This window comes from Canis aureus, chromosome 14, assembly GCF_053574225.1.
Source record: "Canis aureus isolate CA01 chromosome 14, VMU_Caureus_v.1.0, whole genome shotgun sequence".
NCBI lineage: Eukaryota > Metazoa > Chordata > Mammalia > Carnivora > Canidae > Canis > Canis aureus.
In genome coordinates, this window is record NC_135624.1 from 57,991,263 (window position 1) to 58,014,978 (window position 23,716).

A 23,716-nucleotide genomic window follows, 5' to 3' on the forward strand; every position below is an offset into this window, starting at 1 on the left:
TGCTCGCCCCAGGGCTGCAGCATGCTCACTGTGCTCCCCTTAGCTGCAGCTTCCCTGGGACACTAGAATTTAAGTTGCTCTGAGGAGCTTCTAATTACTGATAGCCCTCACCTCTCCCATTTGGAGGACATGCCAAGTTTGTTAGCACCTCCTGGCTTTGCTCCACCAGCTGTGGTTGCAACAGTTTGGTCCTGCCCCACCCTCCCAAACCCCAGGGCTCCTCTGACCTCTCTAGGTTTCCCCAAGACAGGGCTATCTTTAAAACATAGAAATGTAGGAAATAGTTTCATGCTTTGGTTTCTAAGTACATGAAAACATGGTTTATCTGTGTGTATGGATCTGCTCATGCTGGATTTTTTGATGGGGAGGTTCAGAAACGACTCCACCCATTTCCTTAATCTGTATGCAATTAATCCTTCCTTGTTGGCACACCAATTAACTTCAGCAGTGCCTTTGCTTTACCTGTGGTGCACCAACTGTGGCAAGTCAAGCTCATTTCTGGATATTTTTGCAAGCATTCTTTTAAATCTCTCATTGTCCTACCCATGGCCCTGAGTGTAGCATGAGCAGTGCAAGAGTCCCACTGGAATGCGGTATCTTCTGGTAAGATAGATATGTCCAGAAGTCCTTGGATAACACAAAGATTCTTGCAAGCAGACTGGACAACTTAGAATATATTATATCCACATATCTCTGAAGATTTGACTTTGATAGGTTTTCTTTTCACTTGTACTATTTTGTTACAAGTACAAATGGAAAACCAGTAGAGGAATTCCACCTCAGAACTGGTGTTTTCAATCAGTTGGTTCTGTGTTGCATTGCTTTTCCTTTTAGAGATAGGGGCTGAAATGAATGGATATTGGTCCCCATGTAAGAAGAGTCCCAGTAGCACTGTCCTCTCCAACTGAGAGTGTTTAAGTCTTGTGTGCAAAAGGTTAGTTGATAACTTCTATCAGGGGCACTGCTATCTGAATGTCATAGATACCAGTTAAAATGGTGACACACTGATGTCCACAGGGGAAGATTCTTTGAATGGATTTAATGTCAGCAGGAACTTTTATACCCAAATTTCTAAAATGTCCTATAGAGTGTTGAACTCTACGGAATCCAGATTTGGGTCAGTAAAGGCGACACCCTGATGAACAACCTTAGCTAATGCTTCAAGTGCCAAATTGTTACCACTAAGGATGTTGCTAAGAAGCTCTGCTATTTCTTTCTCTGTTGGACAGAGTCTCAAGATAAACTTTCTTCCTAAATCATTAGTAAAATCGTTGGATTTTTCTCCATTTTTTTTCCAAGCTTAGAAACTTCTCTATATTCCGTTTCATAACTTCATATACCAATACATCAGCAGGATCTTGATGTCAATATTCTGAATATTCCTAACTACAGATAGTAGATAAGGAAATAAAGGCCAATTCAATATGTCAATTAAACTACAACAAATTTGACTTGATGGAATTTAAGTTGAAGTTTCAAAGTGCATAATATCCCTTTGACATTGTATAGCAAAATTTCAGTTGTTTAAATTGCCATTCAATAAAGTTAGTGCAACTGTAATGAACTTCATTTTCTCTTCAGATAGGTATCTTAATGAAAAAAATATATATGGACTGTACCAGCTTTTAATATTTTGGAAAGTTTGGAAGTCATATGATCACTAGACATTTGATGAGCGGATATGGATCATTAAATTATTTATCCTTTAAATAAATGAGATTAACACATTACTTTGTCATTCTTGATCTGTTTTATTATAAATTCAAAGAACAGTTAAAATACACAGCTCAGAGGAGAGGAGATAAAAGGACATTATGCAAAGAATTATATAATAACATTTCATTAAGCCATATTATCATAAAATTCATGAATGCATATTCATTTAGATCCAACAGAAAAGGTAAAGTCAGTTTAAATTAAGTGCTATCTCTTAATAGCTATTAAGTGATACTGGGAAATAGTGTTACTGTAATAAAAAGGATCATAAAACAAACTGTATATTAAGAAATTTAACTTGAGCAAATTAGATACAACTAAAATGTTTGGAATAGTAACTCTATTTTATTACTATTTTGTGTGAAAAATATGAATTGTCAGAGTTATTGATATGTTTGGGAGAATATTAATCTTCCTAGTGCAAAGGAACATGATATGACTCAAAGGACACTGGAAAATTATATTTCTGAGAGTTAAATTTCATTGGATAATAAAAGGCTTTGAATATCACGCCTTTGTTGGCAGTAAGGAAGCAAAGACTCATTTCAAAAGTGATTTGAAAAACTCCTTTAAAACCTTGAAAGATAATTTCTGCATATGTGTGGTTCATACATTGAAACAATAAGGGAAATGGACAGGTATGTTTTCTAAAAGAAGAGGGCAGTAGTGTAAATCTGGTAAATCAGGTTAACAAATTCAAGATGATTAAAGATTAATAGTAAATAATGCATGCATTTCTGCCACAGGTGCCATTAATTTATCCAATACTTGAGGATCTACTGTGGTGTCCAAATGGTGTATCTCTTGATCAGATAGGGGGACCCCAAATATGTGGTGACTGATCAGCTGGAAGCCTGTAGCGTAGGAGGTGAAAGAATTCACTTGAAGGACAAAGGAGAGAAAAGTTTATTAAATATACAGCAAGGGAGCTGTGAGCATGACAGCGAAGGAGAGGCTATCTGCAATAAGGCAGTGGGAGGGGGCTGCTTTTAAGGGGGAAGTTGAAGAGGTATGATAATGTGTTGAATCTCCCTTTTTTTTGGCAACTGTGCCTAATTCTAAATAGCCCTTTGGACAGTTACCGCTAGGGACATTTTGAGGTGGGTCCCCTGATGGACCTGTCTGTTGTATTCAGTCAGCTGGGCTCTGTGAGCCCTTTCCACATTCCATTGCTCAAATCTGTTTGCCTAAACGCAGCCTCTACATCTACTTTACTTCAGAAAATGTACTATGCATTGGAGATACAATGAGGAAACAGCATTCCCCTTCCTCCAGATTTGCTCACGGAGAAGAAAATAAATATAATATCCTGATTGATATTGTGTAAACATTGGGAAATGTTTTAATGGAATAGCTATCTATAAGTATTATACTTGAATAGCTTTCTTGTGTAATTAAATAATGATAACTAATAGGGATAAAAATACAGAATTTCCCAGGAACCAGAGTGGCCATTTGCAGTATAGTCTTTTCCTAGAAATGTAAATGACTTGGAAAGTCTAGTTATCCTATAATAGAGAAGCATTTGTACATCCTAAAATAATTAACATTAATTAATTAATTAATTAATAAAACGCTGGCTCTCTAGTGGTGCAAGAGTGAGAAGATACTTCAAATAATAACAACTAATAATAATAATAATAACTCAATCATTAAAGATTCTATACAAAGGTCATTCCCAAACTATTTGATCCTTTTTTTTTTTTTTTTCCAAACTATTTGATCTTGGGAACTCCTTACAATCTTAGAAGATATTGAGGGTCCAAAGAATTATTTAAAAAAAAAGATTATGTATTTGAGAGAGAGAGAAAACTCATGTGCTGGTGTGGGGGCAGAGCAGAGGGAGAGAAACTTAAGCAGATTCCTCGCCAAGCCCAGAGTCCAATGCAGGGCTCCATCTCACAACCTCTGAGATCACAACCTGAGCCAAAACCAAGAGCTGGACACTGAACCGACTGAGACACCCAGGCACTCTAATAGTCCAAATAATTTTTATTCATATGTTAGATCTGTTAAAGTTTGTATTAGGAGTTAACTGAAAAATTATTATTCCCCTTAAAATACTAATGAACTCATTGCATAAATAGCAGTTTATTGAAATAATTATACTTTCCAAAGCAAAAAAAAAAAAAAAAATGAAAAGAGTGACATTGTTTTACATTTCAGCAAATTTCTTAAATAAAATTTCCTAAATTTCCAGCTGACTTAAAGAAAGCAGCTGAATTCCTATGTCTTGCCTTGGCTCTGTGCCTATTACACTCATCTTTTAGCTTTTTAAGAAATCCACAGTTCCCATAAGAGAAAATGTGAGTGAAAAAGAATTATCATAACACTACTTTTGACCTCTGAAGCCCCTGAAAGGTTCTCTGGAGTTCAATTTGAGAGTCATTAGTATATAATATCTTATAATAACACTATGAAAGGGAACATTGACTTCAGGAAGATTGGTTAACTGTTTTGTAGCCTTGATAGATCCAGAAAAGATGACTATATTTAGAACTAGTCAATACCAGTTGATTTCTTTGACTATCTCTTACTACTTGTCATTATAATTCCAGAATTCCATGCTTAATATTGACAAGTATTTCTTTTACTGTCTGAAGCAAGAGCATTATTCATTACCTTATCCAGGAATCCTCTTCAGGAACCTTCCCTGCATTGATGGACATGGTTAAATATAATTTGATCACCACACTATAGCCTATTTTCTACTTATAGAGGTAATTAAGATTATAATGACAGGATTTGAGGCTTAGCAAAATGACTAGCTGAACTATAAATCTGCCCTAAATTTCTTACAGCTCTCAGTATATAGTAAGTAAAGATTTTGCAAAAAGCATTCTTTAATATATACTCTCCAAAAAGCAATTTTGCATTAAAACCCCCACAGCACCACTTAATTTATTAATTAAAAATGAAATAAATAACTCTTAAAACTCTTGACCCTAATTTTTACAGAATTATTCATAAAAATTATGGGCCATATTGGTATATAATATAGTTTTCTATCATTCATTTAGTTATTTTTCAACTATGCTAATTAATTATTAGTTTTCTTAATAAATTTTGAATGTATTTTATCTCAGCATTATTTGTTTTTATTTTTATTGCATATGCCTACTAGGTCCTACTAGTATAAATTAGTTTTATTAAGCATATCATTTAACTAGCAAAAGATCAATCCATTAACCAAGACTAAAAACTCAAGAATGAAGTAGGATTTCATACTGTACCAATTGTAATAAGTTAAAATATTTAGCTGACCAAGTGCAATTGCTGTTTACATTTTGATAAAAGTATTTTTCAATCATATGAATCAGAAAGATATTTGACATCTCCAGACTCATATGGTTGAATATTTGAAACAAATTATTCTTAAAAACAATAATATGAATAAAAGCTTCTTAACAATATGTGGGGACAATTAAGCCTATTTTAAATAATTTCATTAATAATATAAGATGACTTCTGTTCATTCCTTCCCTACTACATCATTAAATATTATTGAGTTAGGTCCTGACATTTTATTCAGAATTATGTTTCTGGCATTTAAGTATTCAGCTCTAAATGTTAAGGATGTCAATTATATAAGCATCCATCTTTTTCACTGTGGTCTCCTATCAAACATTAATAGTAGAAGCGTTAATTCATTTTGAGTAGTCTCAAATATCTGCCCTGAAGAAGGTTGATACTCTACAAGTGCTCTGACAACCTCTAGTAAGTAATTACTCTTAAAAATATCTCAGTAAATTCAACTCACTCCTAAAGGCATTTTAAATTATATGTCGTTAAAATGTAATGCTTTCTCAGATGACAAGGTCATGCCAAAAACGAAAACTACACTCTTTTTTTATGAGACATACCCACTCCAATAAAAATGTTACAACTTACGCTTCAAATCAGGAAAGGTAAGTCATGCTACATTGAAAGACATGTAGTAATCAAGGTAAATTGCTATAAACACAAACAATAAATCAATACTGTGGTATCACTCTATGTGAGAAGATGGTCCATTTGTGTGAGGAGTAAGATACTGCACATTTTTATATAATTTGGGACAAAAATATATTCACAAAATATGTTGTTAACGGTCCCTCCTGACACCGACTATTTCCTTTGTCTCTTTGGATGGATATTTTCAAAGTGAATAAGGAAAGGTTTGAAGTCTAGGCAGGGAGAGAGAGGAGGCCCTGACTCCTCTGAGGAGGCTCTAGGTTCAGGCAGGGGGCTCTGTGATCAGGCTCACAGAAATCCCAGGTGTGGAGATGTTGAGGCTGACAAAACCAGATATAAGGGAACAAAGCAGACCACTTGGCCCTAGATGTTAGGGAGTGTATTTTTTGGGCAGCTACTTTGCAATCACAGAAAATGACCAAACTTCAAAGAAGTAAGCCATTAAAGATGTTATGAATAGTAGTAGTCCTTGCTCAAACCAAGCCAGCACAAGAATCTCAAGGCCACAAGCTTCTGGGTCAGTTCTCAGCGAAAGACTGCCAGGAAAAGCCTGCAGTGGCAACCCATTCCAGACCCCTCTCATTCTAGGAAGCCTTTTTTCTTTCCTTTCTGCTCTCACTTACACTTAATAAACTTTCACTTACCTTCACTCCTTTGTGTCTGTGAAATTCATTCTTCATCTCTATGAGACAAGAACCCTGAAATCCTGCAAGAAAAGTCGAAAGCTGGAAGTTACATGAAATTTTACCTTCATCTTTAAATAAGTATAACAATGAAGAGATGCCTTACAAGGCAAACTGGTCCCCCGTTATATACTTTAACTCCTTATGGCACAAGAATAAATATATAAGGATCTAGAAAAAATGTAAATGTAAAACCCAAAAGGAATTATGAGAAACAGTAATCTAATTTTATTCTTACCCTATAGGATAGAAACATTTTTCTTAATAAAACTATTTTGATAATCTGAGAATAATTATAGATGAAATATATTTTCTATGTTGTGACAGTCAGGATATTGATGAAATAGAATTTGTCATCTCTCTCAATTCAATCCACTAAGAAAACTAAATGTAATCATGTCAATGGAAGCTACAACTTATAATAATGATTTACTTCTAGGAGAAGTTGATTTTGGATACACACACACACACACACATATCTGGTTATAGTAAACACAAAGAAAATATATACACAAAATTATTTTGTAAAGATTTTATCTATTTATTCATGAGAGACACAGGCAGAAGGAGAAGCAGGCTCCATGCAGGGAGCCCAACACAGGACTTGATCCCGGTCTCCAGGATCATGCCCTGGGCTGCAGGCGGAGCTAAACCGCTGAACTACCCAGGCCGCCTTCAAGAAACTTTTCTTTTCTTTTTTTTTTTTTTCCCAAGAAACTTTTATTAATGAGCTTAGAATATTAACAAATACCCTAGATCAGATATCCTACTCATAATGAATCATTGACATATTTCCACTTAAAATCAGAACAAGATAAGGAAGGCCATTATAGCCCACTTATGCCCGGCAGTGTATTGGTGACAATAAAAAAATAAAGTAAGAAAATTATAATGAATAGCAGGCATTAGTATTCATAGGCAAGAAATAAATTAATTACTGGTTATTGATAAAATGATTGTGAATAGAAAAAGTATAAAATTATCTAGAATAAACAGTAAGTCAATAAGTGAATCTAGCAAGATCACAGATGTCAAATCAATACAGATCCATCTATTTATTTCCTATATATTGGCAATGAAAAATTTTTAAAAAATGAAATAAAATATACTTTAGGGGAACTTTAAAAAACACATCTAATTCCTAGCGAAAAAATATATATATATTCATATAGCAAAAGATGTGCAAGAGTTTAATAACAAAAAGCACACAACATTGCTTAGGAAAATGAAAATTGTTTTAAACAAATATAAATATGTGATTTTCATAGATTGGAACACAGTCTTATAAAGAAGGGTTTCTGAACCCTGGCACCATTGATATTTTGTTTTGAATATTTTATTTTGTTGGGAGGTGCCACATTGTTCACTGCAGGATATTAAGCAGTATTCTTGGTTTCAATCTCACTAGGTGCACCCCAGTTCTGACCATCAAAGAGATCTCTAGTTATTGACAAAGATCCTTTGGGGACCAAATACCTCCAATGGAAAACTACTGTTGTAAAGATTTCAATTATCTTGCATTGATTTATAGACTCAGTGCAATCTTGATCAAGATCCCATGTGTATTAGTGTGTGTCTATAAATTCGTAATCCAATTCTAAATTTTGTTTGAAAAGAAAGGCAACACTGGAAGCTTGCAGTACCAGATATCAATACATGTTATAAAGTTTAAGCAATTAACACTCTAATTTTGTCTGAAGGTAAATAGATCAACTAAAAGAATAGTATTTGGTGTCCAGAGAGATATCCACATATGTATGGTCATCTGACTTGTGATAAAAGTGATATAAATCTTGAAAATGAAAAAGGATGTTCTCTCTGAAAAATGATTATGAATAATGGAATGTCCATAAAAAAAGAGAAAAAAATGAGGGATGCCTGGATGGCTCAGCAGTTGAGCGTCTGCTTTCAGCTCAGTCATGATCCTGGGATTCAGTCCCACATCGGGGTCCCTGCATGGAGCCTGCTTCTCCCTCTGCCTGTGTCTTTGCCTCTCTCTCTTTGTCTCTCATGAATAAATAAATAAAATCTTTTAAAAAAAATGAAAAAAAATAAATGGTAGGATAGCAAAATCACTTTCAGATATTCTGTATATCTAAGTATGAAAGGCAAATCAATAAAAATCATAGGAGAAATATGAGATTATTATTATTTTTTTATTTTTATTTATTTATGATAGTCAGAGAGAGAGAGAGAGAGAGGCAGAGACACAGGCAGAGGGAGAAGCAGGCTCCATGCACCGGGAGCCCGACGTGGGATTCAATCCCGGGTCTCCAGGATCGCGCCCTGGGCCAAAGGCAGGTGCGAAACCGCTGAGCCACCCAGGGATCCCCGACAAAGAGTTTTTTAAAGATCTTATTTATTTATCCATGGAAGACACACACACACACACACACACAGAGACAGAGAGAGAGAGACAGGCAGAGGGAGAAGCAGGCTCCCTGAAAGGAGCCTGACGTGGGACTCAATCCTGTGTCTCCAGAATCACACCCTGGGCTGAAGGCAGCACTAAACCACTGAGGCACCCAGGCTGCCCTAGACAAAGATTTCTTAAGAAGGACGGAGGTAGAGAATAATAAATGTGCCTATACTAAAATTAAGAAATGTCTTTATCAAAAGACATTAAGAGAATGAAAGACTCAAATGTGCATCCAACAAAAATTCATATCTAGAATACAAAAAGCAAAAGAGACAACTCAATAGGAAAAAAAAATAGTCACTTCACAAAAATTTATTCAATTATCCAATAAACATATGAAACAGTACTCAATATGATTACTCATCAGGAAAATGCAAGTCATAATCAAAATGCAGCACTGTGAGAATGACTAAAATTTTTTAAAAAGACAAAAACATTCGAATATTGGTTAGAATGTGGAAAAAAGGAATGGTCATGCACCTTTGGTGAAAGTGTAATTTTTATAATTATTTTAAAAAAACTTCTTGGTAGCTTCTATTTTTATAATTAATTTTAATATTTTAATTTATATATTTAACTAAGTTAAATATAAGTAATATATTCTTAATAACTCCTAACATGACAACAAGAATGAACAAACTACATACACATGTAACAACATGGATGAAACCCAACATATACTCTGAAAAAAAAAGAGAATTAGATACATTAAGTAAAAGCCATATGCTTTTTTTTTCCCTGAAGGTTTTACTTATTTATTCATGAGAGACATAGAAAGAGACAGAGACACAGGCAGAAGGAGAAGCAGACTCCTCATGGGGAGCCTGATGTGGGACTCCATCCCAGGACCCCGGAATCACACCCTCAGCCAAAGGCAGATGTTCAACCTGAGCCACCCAGGCTTCCTGCCACATGCTTTTTTTGTGGTAAAGTTCAAAAGACAAGTAAAATAAAGTTTTGTGTTAAGTCAGTGGAGTGGGTACCCTTTTGGAGTAAGTGGTGACTGGGATGGATATTCAGAGTACTTTTGGTATGATACTCTTATTCTTGGTTTGGGTGCTGGTTGTACAGATACATGCAATCAATTTGGGCTCTTGTGATTTATGCATTTCCTTATAAAGGATCTATAAGCAAGCTCATAAAATATGAAATACATAGAGATTGGGAAATTAAATAACTTAATGTACACTTATTAAATTGGGAAAAGTGATAAAAATGGATCTAGCCAGAAATCCATTTATCTTGTTTTGCTAGTGCTTGATGGTAGAATTGAACAGCCACACAACAGGAACTACAAAACTGTTCTTATGTTATAGTTTGTGTGTAAAACAGTGTATTTTCTTTATATTATTATTTTAATGATAGCAAGATTTTTCTAGAGACCACTAGAATCTCTTCAGAAATGACAAACAGAATTGTGACAACATATGAATCTGGATAAGAAATTATTTTTTATTTATCTATCATTTGAACCAATGTAGAGTGCAAAATATCTCAATCTGAATCCTAAACTAGAGATTTATTTTGCCTCTGAAGCACTCATTATAGATGTTATTGGATGTGATATTACATTGAACTAATATCTTAAATCTGGGAAATTTAACATGTGAGAGCCATCAGGAACATTTTTTTAGATTATATATTTATTAGCTAAATATTATATTAAGAAATAGAGATGACTTTGTTAACAAACAGTGTTCATAAAGGACTGATGAGAAATTATTTCAAGGAAATATGAAAATTATTTTATAGAGTTAATATAAAAGTTAATGACACTGAGTTATCTATTATTTAATACATAGGTAATCTTTGGAGAGCTAATATTAATGCTATTTTTTATTCTTTATTAGTTAATGCATTTATTATGTCGAATCTATTAAATAATATGCTCATTAGATTTTTTTTTATTGTGGTAAAGTAACATAGCATAAACTACCATTTTAAGAAGTGAAAGCAGGAACTCACATATTTTTTATGTGTTCAGCAGCATTATTCACAATAGCTAAAAGGTGCAATCTAAGTGCCCAATGATGAATGAATGAGTGAATGAATGAATGAACAAAAAATGTGGAATATATACACAATGGGATATTGTTCAGTTACAAAAGGGAAGGACATTTTGAGGCTTACTACAGCATGGATTAGTTTGGAAGACAAAATGCTACTTTCTGACACACTATACTTCACAAAAGAACAAATATTGTATGATACCATTTATATGAGGTTTCTGAAATAGTGAAATTTATAGAGACAAAAATTGGAATGGTCACTTCCAATAACTAAAAATTATTTTTAAGTATCTTAAAATTATTTTAATAAACTTAAAATAGTAAAAATGGTAAATTTTATAATATGTATGTTTTACCACAATAAAAAAATAACATGACTATTTTTAGGTATTTAAAGTATTTGGTTCTGTGGAATTAAGTATATTCACTTAGTTATGTAACAATCACTACCACTAATCTCCAAGACTTTTCATTTCCCAAAATGAGACTCTGTAACTATAAAAAGTAACTAACTCCCTACTCCCCATCCCTCCAGTCTCTGACAATCACCTGTGAGATATTATTGACACTTATTTTATTCTATTTATCTGCATTTGTCTATCCATTCATCATCTTCTATAATCTATGGTCTATTCCTGTATTCATCTTTCCACCCAACATCTATTCATCTCTGTTCAATACCAGAAAACATTATTACACTGTGAGTATTTATTTTTTTTTCCTTTTCATTCCTTCAGTTAAGACTCCTCAGAGGATAATCTGTTTCTATATTTTGCTTTTACTTCTTTTCCTATGATATGCCTACATGATACTTTTATTTTGTTAAATATTTTATCCTGGGTTTTATTTGTTCATCTTCATAATTTTTGCATGACGTGTTTATTTCTTTTTGGAAAGTTTTTCAAAAGATTTTATTTATTTATCCATGAGAGACACAGAGAAAGAGAGGCAGAGACACAGGGAGAGGGAGAAGCAGGCTCCATGCAGGGAGCCCAATGTGGGACTTGATCCCAGAACCCCGGGATCAGGCCCTGAGCCAAAGGCAGATGCTAAACCACTGAATCACCCAGGCATTCCTCTTTTTGGAAAATTTAAGCCATTATTTTTTCAAATGTTGGTTCTTCCTCATTCTTTTTACTCTTTCTGGAACTCCAATTTCAGATGTTAGATCTTCTTTCTCTTCAATATTTCTATCTTCATAACTTTTCATGGTTTAATACATATAATTTCTTCTGGGCTATTTTCTAGTTCATGAATTCACTTTTCAGCAATGTCTAATCTATATACTGAATTATTAATGTTAATCAAGTTTTGCATTTTTCATTTTTACATTCACTTTGTAATTGACATAAATATTTTATAGAGTCCTGATACTGTTATTAACATGTATTTAATATTCTTAAACATACTGGATTATAAATTATATTTTTGTTAATATGTCATATTAACATAATTATATGTCTTGCTGGTCTATTGTGTTTTTTTGCTGTTGGTTATTTTCATATGTCTCATATCCTAATATACCTATTTTTTCATACATAAAATATTTTCTGTTTGTAAAACTATCTGGAGGCTTTGGAAGATGCTATCTTCCTTCGTCAAGTTTGGGAAATGTGATGTCTGGAATCACATTAATCCTTTTTTGTGGTACTAACTTGATTCAAAGCTATACTGAAGTCCCTACTAAGTATAGTCTATTTTCATTTAACCCTTACTCTTGGAGTACAACTCTACAAGGTCCCAAACCAAACAAGGTCATTTGCCAGCACATACCCTCAATCTTCAGTGGTTCCTAGATTCTGATGCCAGGGATGCCTGGGTGGTTTAGCGGTTGAGCATCTGTCTTTGGCTCAGGATGCAATCCCGGGGTCCAGGATAGAGTCCCACATTAGGCTCCCTGCAAGGAGCCTGCTTCTCCCTCTGTGTGTCTGCTTCTCTCTCTCTTTCTGTGTGTCTCTCATGAATAAATAAATAAAATCTTAAAAAAAAGAATACAAATAAAACACACCTACTTACAAGAATCAGTTGCAAATATATGCATATTTATATATAGATATATACATAGGCATATGCACTAATATGAATGTAAATAAATACATAGAAAATGTGTATGTATTTGCAACATTGTACCACACATGTAAATAGTATGTGTGCATAAATGTTTTTACTGTTCTAAATTTCTACTCGTTTTGTATATTTGAGGTTCTGTTAAAAGGAATATAAACAAGAAAAATAGGATGATCAATAAATTGAGATAAATCTAATGACAAAGTCAATGTTGAAAGTATTATCAGGATATTTTGCAGAATACATGTTGCATTAAAATTCACACACTATGTTTTTTGCTTGAAAACCTAAACATGAATGTTCTGCCATGGAAAACAACATAATTCTTACACATATATGTTTTCAGGATTTTCCGTTCTTATACGAAGCAATTACTTTAAAATCTGCAGTTAAAATATGACTGGAGTAGTTACAAATAATTGTCTTAAACTCATTTTTGCTTCCAGTTAATCCTTAGGATTGAATAATTGATAAAAGTATGCTTAGTGAAGAAGCACTAAGTATGTACTTTGTACAGGCATTTAAATCACTCTGACTTCTCATTCATCAACATTTCTAAGCAAGATGATTTATGCAGAATATTTTGAATTATAATAACACAGACTTAAGAATTCCAGGTAATAGTATGTCCTCTAATTATAACACCTCTTTAAATATCCAACCAATTTCTCCCTCTTTTATTTTATTTTTTTATAATAAATTTATTTTTTATTGGTGTTCAATTTGCCAACTTACAGAATAACACCCAGTGCTCATCCCGTCAAGTGCCCCCTCAGTGCCTGTCATGCATTCACCCCCACCCCCCGCCCTCCTCCCCTTCCACCACCCCTAGTTCATTTCCCAGAGTTAGGAGTCTTTATGTTCTGTCTCCCTTTCTGATTTTCCCACACACTTCTTCTCCCTTCCCTTATATTCCCTTTCACTATTATTTATATTCCCCAAATGAATGAGAACATATAATGTTTGTCCTTCTCCGATTGACTTACTTACTTCACTCAGTTGGAACCCTCCAGTTCCATCCACGTTGAAGCAAATGGACTATTGGGACTTCATCAAGATAAGAAGCTTTTGCACAGCAAAGGATACAGTCAACAAAACTCAAAGACAACCTACAGAATGGGAGAAGATATTTGCAAATGACCTATCAGATAAAGGGCTAGTTTCCAAGATCTATAAAGAACTTCTTAAACTCAACACCAAAGAAACAAACAATCCAATCATGAAATGGGCAAAAGACATGAAGAGAAATCTCACAGAGGAAGACATAGACATTGGCCAACATGCACATGAGAAAATGCTCCACATCACTTGCCATCAGGGAAATACAAATCAAAACCACAATGAGATACCACCTCACCCCAGTGAGAATGGGGAAAATTAACAAGGCAGGAAACCACAAATGTTGGAGAGGATGCGGAGAAAAGGGACCCCTCTTACACTGTTGGTGGGAATGTGAACTGGTGCAGCCACTCTGGAAAACTGTATGGAGGTTCCTCAATTTCTCCCTCTTTTAGTTGGGAATGGGTTTACACATTTAAGAAGTCATCCTGATAACATTAATATAAAATCTGGATTATACAATGTCATAAAATCATGGTGCTAAGGATAAGGCTCTCCAAGAATTAATTTTAGCCTAAAGAATTATATGCATAATGATAATACATGGATTGAATTTTTGTCATATCTAATTAAAAAAAAGCATTCTAGAAAAATAATATACCATATTTTAAAATCTGTGTCAAAATCTTCTTTTATAAGATTTTATTTATTCATTAATGAGAGAAACAGAGAGAGAGGCAGAGACACATGCAGAGGGAGAAGCAGTCTCCCCTCAAGGAGTCTGGTGCGTGACTTGATCCCAGGACCCTGGGATCATGACCTTAGCCAAAGGCTCAACCACTGACCCACTCAAATGCCCTTGTGTCAAAATCTTTAAACATACACAAATAAATTAAAATGTGTAGTGACTTTAGAAGGAAATGCTTACATTTCAAATAATTATTATTGTTTAATCCTTAATACCCTTTTTATTTGCCTATCTATCCCATAATCATTCATAATTTAATTTTAATTTCAATGCTTCTTAAAATAGTATCTGAAAACCAATGACAATTTATATCGTGGGATTTTATAATATATTAAATACTTATTCCTTTTGACATAGATTTTAGAATAGAAAGTCTTGGTTTCAAGTGCCTTCTTGTAAATTGTGTGCTATTCAATTTAAGGGTGCTAATTTCATTTCTTGAGCTTCATGTTCTTTAACTTAAAAAAGGAAATAATAATAATAATAATAATAAATTCCAAATAATATGGATACTAGGTGAATTTGTTGAGAAATAGCTTGGTGGTTGGCAGAGAAACAGCATTCAAAAAATGATTTATAACCATTATTAAGAATGATTACCAGAAATGCACTCAAACTTAGATTATTCTAGAGAGAATACTTTTACAATAAAAGTTTGTATTAGTCTAATGATTTGGCAAGAATTAAATCTAATTTCAAAATGAAGTTATGTTCATTATTAAACCTTACCTATTATTATCTATCTCAAAGATAAATACACAGGTTTTAAAAAGCCCAGATTATTTTTTATATTCTTTCTTCTAAATGATAGTTTTAACTGAGTTGGTGATATCTGAGAAAGTTCATGCAAATCTTAGATAGATATATGACAATGTTATGTTTTTCTTTGTATTTGTACTCTTAAATCAAATCTTCTTGATCTTCCATGGTCTAACTTTTGATACGTGAACCAAAACAAACTTTTTCAGAAGGGATTTTTATGCAGATATAGTGTCTTTACCAGTTTATAGAGGGCACCTTTTACAGCATGAATATTATTTTGAATAGTTATTTCAGAAATGTGAGAAGAAATCCAACCTAATACAATGTCAATTATAAGAAATAACATGCTCAATGTCTCCTACCCCATGCTTAACCTAACTGCCCCACCATTCTGTCTCCATAAGTAATGCAACTTAGCCAGAATCTAAGAGTTTCTCCATAAGTGTAGATTGAAGGGGACAAAAATATCATATTGAATGTCTTATGATTTTACCATCTCATTCATTTTGTTACTGATTTGGTAGTATCATATTTTCCCTGTAAATTTAACCATATTTTTACTGGAATGTTTTTATTTATTTAAAAAATATCACTTTCATCTTGGTAATAACTAATACAAAGAAAGTCCAGTAAATGAACTCCCTGCATACTCACCAAAAAATCAAAACAAACAAACAACCACCACAACAATAGTGAACCATATTTAAGAATATAAATCAAGTGCAACTTAAATGCTCCATATTTTTAGAGTTACCTGGACTCAAGGTTATATAGAAGGGATGCAGAGGGGCACTGTGATTAACCAGGAGTGGGGAAGCATGCTTCTCCAGGCCACGGAAATAATATAGATCCATATCCATAATTGCCATCAACACGTCACCTGCTATAGGACATTTGAAAATCAGTAATCTCTTTGACTCTTGTTTGTGTCTTAAACAAAATTAAAGTAATAATGAAATTAAAGAATGTTCCAGGGAAGGATCCAATAAGGTAATCTAAAACTATTTGCATATTGTAAAAATAAGAAATGTTATAAGGTTTCTATGTATTGCATTATATGATGTTTAGTCTGATCAATGGCATGCAATAGTTCATTAATTATTGTTTATCTGTTAATCCACTTGTTCATCTCCTCCATTTGGATATAAAGGTCATGAGACACATACCAGTATTGTTCACTATCTTATTTCTAGCATCTGGGAACAAGTCTCACATCAATGAGGTTCAGAGATTGACAGAAGGATAGGAACATGGCTATTAGACTAAAAGAGCAAAATGATGGGAACCGGATGACAGTTGTAACATTGAAAATGAAAATGAGTTGAAAGACATTATTAATGTTTTGAGGTAAGATGATTAAACCAAAAGAAAAATATGGTCACTGATGATATTAATGTTAAAATAGAAGCATGAGACCAAAAAAATAAATGGCTTCAGTGATGTGAGAAATATTTGAAACATAGACATAAATAGAAAAGATTAGAGGGAAGCACTTTGGAATGATATGAAATAGAGTGTTAGGTTTACATTAATTTAGGACATAATTAAAGGAAAAGTTTTGTAAGAGGTGATTAAAAAATTGATTTCATGTCAAGATTATGAACCGAGAGAAGGGAAATAAGGGTGCCAAAATATAATAAAATGGAAGAATGGTAGGTATGGCTGTAAAAGTGAGCAAAGAGCTAACCATTTAAAATCCTGTAGGGTAGTTTAAGCATTTTAGAATATCTTCTAAGAGCAACTACAGGACTCTCTGGGGTATTTTAAGAAAGAAGTTAAAAGACATGTTTTATAGTTTTATATATTTTTTGAGAATTACTCCCAGTACAATAAGTGAGAATTGATATGTGTAGACTGGTAGGACAATATTTATTTGGCATAGGCAATGAAAGATGCAATCTTGATACATTGTTAGCAGTTAACAAGGAAAAAAAATGTGGTTGATTCAAGAGAAATTTAGGAAGTCTAAATGTGAATTGTATGTAGAGTTTATATAAAAGAAATCATATAAAGAATCTTTTGCTTTTAAGTCTGAGCAAAAATATTGTACTGTTATGAACATTGGTTTTCATTGAAAATATTATGAGAGCAATGGTGGCAGGGATGCCTGGGTGGCTCAGCTGTTGAGCATCTGTCTTCAGCTCAGGGTGTGATCCTGGAGTCCCGGGATCGAGTCTCACATTGGGCTCACTGCATGGAGCCTGCTTCTCCCTTTGCTTGTGTCTCTGTCTCTGTCTCTGTCTCTCTCTCTCTCTCTCTCTGTGTGTCTCTCAATAAATAAATAAAAACTTAAAAAAAAGAACAATGGTAACAGAAGCACTCTTTGGGGACACATTTTTATAAGGTATTTGTAAGACATTCAATTGGAGAATTAGTTATGCAGTAATTATATAGATTTGAAGTTCAAAAGTGTGGTCTCTTTGGCAATAAACATATATGAAGATTTCAGTATTAGATGGTAATTGAAGAAATTAAAAAGTGGAGGAATTTGCATAAAATTTTACTGTTATGCTTTGGTGATTAGACAACCTAAAAATTTCATATTTTAATATTTAAAGGTAACTTCAGATATTGATAAATTCAATATATAGTAATTCCCCTTATCTGCAGTGGATACATTCCAAAATCACCAGGGGATGCCTGAAATCACAGATAGTAGTGAACCTTATATAACCTATGTTTTTTTTTCCTATACACACATAGCAATGATAAAGTTTAATTTATAGATGAGACACAGTGAGAGATTAACAACCATAACTAATAATAAATTAGAGTGATTATAACATTGTACTGTAATAAAAGTGATTTGAATGTGGTCTCTTTCTCCTAAAATATCTTATTGTATTGCACCTACCTTTTTTCTTGTGATGATGTGAGAAGATTAACTGCCAATTGATGGGATGAAGTGAGGAGAATGACATGCCACCTTAGACTGTTACCTACCTTCTGACAATATGTCAGAAGAAAGATCATCTGCTTCTGGAGAGCAGTTGACCGTGAGTATCGGAAACTATGGAAAGAGAAGCCGTGGATAAGGAGAAGCTACTGTATTAACATCTTCATTAACAAAATGAAAAGTGACATTTGAAGTTTCATTAGTGCCTGTTTTTCTTGAGATGGTCATATTATGAAAGATACAAAGTTAGTTTATTTTTTGGAATGCTTTTGAAGATGTTACATAAGAGTAAATACTTTTAAGATGTATGTCCCGTATTAAAAAGTGGTTCCGTTCTGCATAATTGGAGATTTTGTAGAGCAATGACTTTGCACATTATTAATGCTAAGATTGCAAGAACTTTTGAATATGAAGATAAATAACCACAACTGTGAGGACATTAATATGCATCAAACATTCCAACAATACATCTCACTGAAACATGATTAATCTTACACATGCTGATGATGTTTAAAGCAGAAGGATTATTGAAATTAATCTTGTTCTTTGGGAGAGTTCAATGAATAGTGTTGTGTTTATAATTTCAATTTCTGGATAACATACTGAAGCTTTAGCATTTGTAATTTCACATATTTTGCCAGGTTAGACACCTTTTTATCCTAAAAATTATTCCATTTTTATAAACTATTATAGAATAAAAATTCCTTTAGAATGGAGGACAATACATTGCTTGAGTGATGAGGTACTATCTTATATTAAATGACAACAGCTTAATATCTTTCTTTCCTGGTGGTGAAACTGTGGTAATGGGGAAGTTATCTTTTGGACACGGAGCTCAAAAAACATGCAATACCAAAATTTCTCCCCTCACAATAAACCAAGTGATGAGAAATGTTTTAACTGTTTATTTTTAAAAATAGTTTATCGTGTTGTAAAATTATTTTCTGTCCATAGCAAAAAAAAAAAAAAAACAAAAAAACACCTCATTAAAGATATGAAAACTGCAACTAAAAATCTTCTTTTAAGGGACCAGCTTTATAGAGGATAATCTATTAAGTTTCTTTTACATTATATTCCAGTATATATGCATTCATTCCTTTGCTTTTAGAAAATCATGTTTATAAATATATATGCTTTGATACATGGATTACTGAATTAACAATATACTTTGGATATCTTTCTGCATCACTAAATTTAAATTTCTGTTGTTCTAATAACTAATAGTTTACAAATAACAGAAGGTTAGGGGAGTGCAAATCTGGTAAAGTAGTAGAACAAGCAGAGTGTCCAGCAAAAGCAAACACCATAAAATGTACTGTGCTTCACGGGTTTGAAGAAAAGAGAGGCAGGCAGAGTGAATAAATGGTAGAACTATGGTGACAGATCATGGATAGCCTTGTAGCCTATGGTAAAGATTTGGTAAGGGGTGATATTTAGAGTGTTTTGCAAACAAGAGTAAATAACTGGATAGCACACACAGCCAGCTTAGAACAAAGTATATTGGGGGAAATGATGTGCTGCTGATATAATTTATATGAAAATATAAATGGATGAGACCAACAAAAGATTCTTAAAAGTTGAAAATTGACAAGCTTAACCTAGTGGATAGCAAAACACACTTAAAATACAGTAATTTCAGCAGTATGGTATTGGCACGAGGTTATATGAATACTTAATATAATGGAATGGGGTGGGGAGTGAGAAAAACAGACCAGAGCACTTAAGGTCATTTCACATAAGATGAAGACACTATAGTCATGCAGTAGGAAAAGCTACATTTGTTGTTGTTGTTGTTGTTGTTTAAGAGACTTTTTTTTTTTTTTTTGAGAAGTGTTGGGTTTATAGAAAAATTGAGTAGAACATACAAGATCATTTTTCATTCCTCCTAGCAATGAATGAGAGTTCCTGTTGTTCTGTGTCTTTGTCAGTATTTGGTATGGTCAGTATTTGGGATTTTAATTATTTTAATATGTGTATAGTAGTTTCTTATTGTTTTGATTTGCATTTCCCTGATAACATATGATGTAGAGTATCTTCTGATTTGTTTATTTGTCATCTTTATATCTTTTTTTGGCAAGATGTCTGTTGAAATACTTTGCTCATTTTCAAATTGGGTTTTTTGTTTTCATATTATTGAGTTTAATAGTTCTTTATATATTTGGTAATAGTCTTTTCTCAGGTATCTGTTGAAAATATTTTCTGCAGGTTTGTGGCTTGTTTATATTTTTTCTTTATTATTATTTTCACAGTATGTTTACCAAAGCAGAAGTTTTTAGTTTCAACAAAGTCCAAATTAGCAATTTTTATTTCCTGTACCATGCTTTTGTTATGTACCCATGACCTCATCACTGAATCTAAGGACATCTAGATTTCCTTCTACGTTGTCTTTTAGGAGTTTACAATTTTCCATTTTATATTGAGGTCTATAATCCATTTTGAGTTAATTTTTATGAAGACTATAAAATTTGTGTCCAGATTCATTTTCCTTGCATGTGGAAGTGCGGTTTTTTCAGCACCATTGTTGAAAAGATCATCCTTTCTTAATTATATTACTTTTACTGCTTTGTCAAAGATCTGTTAACTATTTGTGTGGATCTATTCTAAGGTCTCAATTCTGTTTCATTAATCTTTTAGTATATATTTTCACCAATACTATAGAATACTGATCACTGTAGTTTCATAGTAAGTCTTAAAGTCAAGTATTGTCCTCCACCTTTTTCTACTTCTCCAATATTGTGTTCACTATTCTGGGTCTTGATTAAATTGGGAAGAACTTACATTGTGATAATATCAAGTCTTTTTATCCATGTAGATGGACTATCTCTCGAAATATTTAGATCTTTCCTAAGTTTTATTATGAAAGTTTTGTATTTTTCCTTGTACAGATCCTACACATATTTTATTTATATCTAAAAATTTCTTATTTGGGGTGCTTATATAAATGATATGTGTTTAATTTTCAATTTTCATTGTTCACTGCTGGAATATAAGAAAGCCATTGACTTTTGCCTATTAACATTTTATCTTATAATTTTGCTATGATTACAGTTTTAAAAAGCAGGTTTTATTATGTATTTTAGACAGTGTATTTTAAGACCAGTAGATCAGGAATGACTGCCATTCAACAAATAATTTGTAACTCACTGTACCCAAGAATAAGAGGCATCCCACACAACATGAGTTCACATGAAGAAGCATTATGTTCTGCCAAGAAGCAGAAAGTGTCCGAAAAGCATGGACAGAAGATTTTACTGTGGTTTCCAGGGGAAATACAAGAGAAAGCAGGGTAGAACAATTTAGGACTGGCTAATTTTTTTTTTTTTTAATTGAAGTTCGATTTGCCAACATATAGTATGACACTCAGTGCTCATCCCGTCAAGTGCCCTCCTCAGTGCCCATCACCCAGTCACCCCAACCCCCTGCCTGCCTCCCCTTCCACTACCCCTTGTTCACTTCACAGAGTTAGGAGACTCTCATATTTTGTCACTCTCTCTAATTTTTCCCACTCATTTTCCCTCCTTCACCCTATAATCCCTTTCACTATTTCTTTTATTCTTTGTATAAGTGAAACCATATAATGATTGTCCTTCTCCAATTGACTTACTTCACTCAGCATAATACCCTCAAGTTCCAACCACTTCGAAGAAGCAAATGGTGGGTATTAGTCCTTTCTAATGGACTGGCTAATTTGAATTCCAATGGGCTCTAGGGTATTTGTTGCTTCTAGTTGTCTGGTAGGAGGCACTAGGATGATTAGGGCAGATAGGAATATTGCCTCTGGTAGTGAAGAAGCTATATAGAGATCATTGGAAGTGTGAATTCTGGATTGTTTAATTTCCACATGAAAAGTACCATCCATTTCCTATGTCTAAGAATTGACCAGCTCCGAGGAAAGCATCTCACCTGTCAGCAAGGCTCCAAAACATCAAGAATATAATTTTAAAAAGAATAATAACTGAATACATAGGCGAATGAATAAAAAATATAGTTAATACAACTCTATATTAACTTCAGAAAGTTTTTTGTGGATTCTTTGTAATTTTCTACATAGACAATCATGACTTTTGTAAAATACATAAGTAAATAAATAAATAAATAAATAAGACATTTTTATTTTCTCCTTCTGAACTTGTATACTTTTCTTGTCTTATTTCATTAGGATGAACTTCTAGCATGATGTTGAATAAGACTGGTGAGAAGGGAACATTATTACTTTATTCCTGATCTTAGCAGGAAAGCATTAATTTCTCACCATTAAGTATAATGTCACCATTAAGTATGAAGCTCTTTATCAAGTTGAGGATATCTCCCTTTATTGCTAGTTAGCATGGTGTATTTATATTAATTGGCTATTCATAGTCAAAATAATTCAGATCTAGAAATTATAATAAACACAGGTGTCAATTCCAGAGAGATTATAGATCAAAACAATGACATTTCCAGAAATAAGGAAGAATGTTTTCATAGCCTTGTTGCAGTAACATTTTCTTAAACAGAACATCACTGTAAAGGTAGAGGTTGATGAATTGGATTATATTAAATTTGACAACTTTTGTATATCAAAAAAATCTATTAAGAGAGAATAAATGCAGGTTATGTTCTGAGATATTTAGTTTCAACATATTTATTTAGCAATAGATTCAGAGTTGAAGTATATAAGTGATATAATTACATAACTCAAACCAGACATTCCCTCAATGTTCCAGGTAGGTAAAAACCTTGAAATCATACTTCATGAAGAGAAGGCACACTAATGGTAAAAAGTCTCTAAACAATGTTCTCAAAATCATTTGTCATCAAGAAAATGCAAACTAAAACTACATTGAAATACTAAAGTTGTAAGAGAAGCCTAGAAAAATACTTAATAACACAAACAACAATGTGGCAATATCAGGTTTTGGGAAGATGTGAGGAAGGAGAATTCTCATATCCTGTTATTCTGAATATAATAGACCCCATGGCTCAACTTTTTGCTCCTAAGTGTATCCTTCACAGAGATGTTGACATTTGACTACCAAATATACTTCAATCAGGAGAATCCATATTGTACTGGACAGACATATTGCCTAGTATGTATTGCTTAAATATAATATTCAAAACTAGGAAAGATTAGAGAACTCTGTATTTACCTTCCTAGATTTGTTCCTTCCTAAAGAGCCATGAGATTCAAGATCTTGTTCAAAGGAAATAAATGGACAAGTAACATGATCTTGATACGACAAAATTCCTCAGTCTCACCAAACAGGCTGAGTACTAAAGCTAGGTAGAGCAATGCAGTTAATGTCCTATGGGGGAAAAACTGAGATCAGAAAAAAAGAACTTGAGAAAGAATGGTCTACAAATATAGCTTTCTTTCCCTTCCTTTGATAATAGATCCTTCTACATTACAATGATTCCTCATAC

The 23,716-nt window shown here is 33.2% G+C and overlaps 1 long non-coding RNA gene and 1 pseudogene across 1 annotated transcript in view; one reads left to right on the top strand and one right to left on the bottom strand.

The window, feature by feature from the left end:
• LOC144282969 (uncharacterized) overlaps positions 1–18,413 on the top strand; it is a 74,016-nt gene extending 55,603 nt beyond the window's left edge. Inside the window, exon 3 of the long non-coding RNA XR_013351378.1 lies at positions 18,298–18,413. This is a non-coding gene — a long non-coding RNA (uncharacterized LOC144282969). The remainder of the gene's footprint in view (positions 1–18,297) is intronic.
• LOC144283807 (inositol polyphosphate 1-phosphatase pseudogene) lies at positions 108–16,286 on the bottom strand (annotated as a pseudogene).
• Positions 18,414–23,716: the final 5,303 nt, after the last annotated feature.